Genomic DNA, 2,912 nt, shown 5'->3' on the forward strand with positions numbered 1-2,912 from the left:
GGCTATATCGTTGTGATGAGTGGGTTCCCAGTTCCCGCCTCCTTCTTCCTGTGATTGTGAAGATTTTAATGTTTTACACTGGTGCCGAAGCCAGGGAGGAAGGAGGGCCGCTGGGGTGAATCCGCAGTGCCATCGAGCAGGGCGAAGGAGTCTGCCGCCGAGGGTGCTCGATGTGGTGGGCTGGAGTGAGTTGCCGGGGGGGGGGGGGGGGGGGGGCGAACTCACTCCAGCCCACCGCCTCGATGACTCCTTCGTGGAAAGAGGTGGGAACCGGCGGACAATCAAACAAAGTTTTAATAACCAAATAAACACAAAACAGCGCGACAGCCCCTCTCGGATGACTGCCGTGCACAAATAAAAAACAAACACAAAATAAAACCCAGGCCTGGTCCTCTCTCGTCCTTCACTGTCATCGCTCCTCTTTTGTATCTTTCCGATCTCCTCCGTGGTTCTTGAGACCGGTGAGTGTTGCTCATTTCCCAATCACTCCACCGGCCTAGCTCTGTTCCCATGGCACTAGGCCCCGCCCCACTCGTCACATTCGTGCAGCCCTAGACTGAACTGTGTTAGTGTCTGTGTGTCATTGAAACGCAAAATTAGCTGCAGCCAAGTGACTTTGTGCGACCCACCTTGTTCCATTCCGTGACCCACGAGTGGGTCGCGACCCACAGTTTGAAAACCCCTGATATAGAGCATATGTGTGTGTACCTGTGGCTCGATGAAACTCTGACCAAGCTGTGAAGCCACAGACTCCTGCAGGTCATGAGTGAGCCGGTCAGCTCTCAGACAGCACAGAACCAGGAGCTTCTGAAATGAGTCTAAACCACTGTCCCACTCGCCTGGAAGAGGCTCCCTGTTCACACAGATACGCTTATAAAATGAGTATCTAAACCTGACATCCACAATAACAATAATAGAAGGGCATATTTTCACCTGCTTTCTTTAAGTTGGCAATGCCACTCATGAAAATCCCCAGGAACCACTCCAGAGAGTACTGGTACATAGGGTCCACATTTGACAGATCTGACACACAGAAGAGGAGGATCTGGGCTCTGACAGCCACTGGGACATATTCCAGACCTGTGGCATCAATGTCACTCTCAGTTGCCTCAGCAGCAGTAACTTTAGCCTGACAAATCACTTATTAATTTTTGATTTCTACAGCAGATGCTAAAATAGATAGAAAGCAGATTTAGCTCTTGTAGAAAGGAAGACACAGGCATTTCTTTCAGACATAGCTGAATTTATTCGGCGTTGACTTTGGAGGCTGTAAGCACTCTTATCAGTTCCTCATCATAAATAGGGTTTCCCTCTGAAGAGTTCAGTCGGAACAGGGTATGACCTTCCATCTCCTTTAACTCCTGTTTAATGTGTACTTTACTCACAATGAGTTAGATCTTTGCCCTTTCCAGATCGGGTCTCTCTTCAGCTACGAGACACCCTTGTAGCTGATCCTCTAGTCCACTGTTTGAACACTGACAGAAACCCAACACATGTGAAATTCAGAATCCACCTCACAGCCTAAAAGCCTTCATTATGTTCCCGCCTAAAGACAATTAAGAGCAGTACCTGGGTGAGAGGTGATGTGTACCTGTCGTAGGAGCACAGGGTACAAAGCATGGTCTAGGCTCCTCCCCAACATTCTCCAGCAATCAAGACTTTTCAAAGTGGATAGCATTTTCGAAACTACGCAGAAAGTCTCTGTCACTCAGCTTCACCACAGCTAATGTGTTATCACGCTCCTGCAGAAATGGAACAAAAACAAAGACCATGAGAAAAGGCAGAAACGAAAATGGGTACACATGCACTACACACATATACAGTACACACACAATCATAAAACACGTTTGTAGATAGTGTAGGATGTGTAGGAACAATTAGAAGTTTCCCAAATCACCTTGTCCAGGCCGGTTTTCATTCGCTTTCGAGTGCTGTGTAGCCCCTGGTGGGTCAAATGAGTGGTAAAAGTGATTATGGGTAAGAAGCGTGCGTAACGTGACGTACCGTTGCCGCGGTAACCACTGAAAGTTTTCTGATTTGTTAGAATAATTATTAATAATTTTCGGTGCAATGACAGAAAATACATTTGAAAATCATAAATCATAAAATATCATAACCACGACAAATTAGCAGGGGGGCAGGGTTTCATATTTTTTTGAAGCATCCCTGGATGCCGCCATTGGCTAGCGGACCCCCACCTGCTGTTAGCATTCCATTGACTCCCATTCATTTTGGCGTCACTTTGACAGCGAATAACTTTACATCTGAGGCATTTAAAGACTCCATTTGTCCATTAATTATTTCTAAAGAAACACGAAAATGTATAATAGGCTCCATTACCTTGTATCTTACGTTATGTTCCAGTAGAAGCAGTTTTTGTAAAAAAATAGGCTAACGATTGCATCATAACCATGCAGCGACTCTGTCTCACAGTAGATAAATTACCGTATGGACAAGAGGAGACACTCGCAGGCAATCTTTAACGGTCTATGAGGCTATCGGGGGGACATGGAGGTATAAAGTCAAGGGAGATAATTAATTAGAATACTTACCAAAATTTGCTCCTGTTCACGCTCGCCTTCTCTGGAAGATTCGGTGGGTGATTCAGATTTCTCTTGCCACAGCGATTAGAAGACTTACATGTTGCTCACGTGACATCTACGTCATCAAGCTCAGTATGAGTCTGTGCAGTACGCCTGACCCCCAGGAAGTGCTTGCTTCTAATTGACTTCATTTTTCTCCGTTGAATCCAATGGGGTCGCTGTGTCCATTTCTTTTACTGTCTATGCAAATTAGCCTCATTGACTTTGTATGTGTGTTGTTTCCGTGGTGCCGACATGTAATTTCAACACATTCGGTGCCACCACCACGTATATTGGGATTAAGTGTTCGTGTTCATTTCACACATTTCT

General features: G+C 45.8%; 1 long non-coding RNA gene across 1 annotated transcript; it reads right to left on the reverse strand.

Annotated features, from left to right (window-relative positions):
* Positions 1-847: 847 nt before the first annotated feature.
* LOC132119081 (uncharacterized) lies at positions 848-1,738 on the reverse strand. Its single transcript, XR_009426113.1, has 3 exons — positions 1,592-1,738; positions 1,386-1,464; positions 848-1,129 (listed from the first exon to the last, which is right to left on the reverse strand). It is a non-coding gene; the product is annotated as an uncharacterized LOC132119081 (long non-coding RNA).
* Positions 1,739-2,912: the final 1,174 nt, after the last annotated feature.

This window comes from Carassius carassius, chromosome 38, assembly GCF_963082965.1.
Source record: "Carassius carassius chromosome 38, fCarCar2.1, whole genome shotgun sequence".
NCBI classification, from domain to species: domain Eukaryota; kingdom Metazoa; phylum Chordata; class Actinopteri; order Cypriniformes; family Cyprinidae; genus Carassius; species Carassius carassius.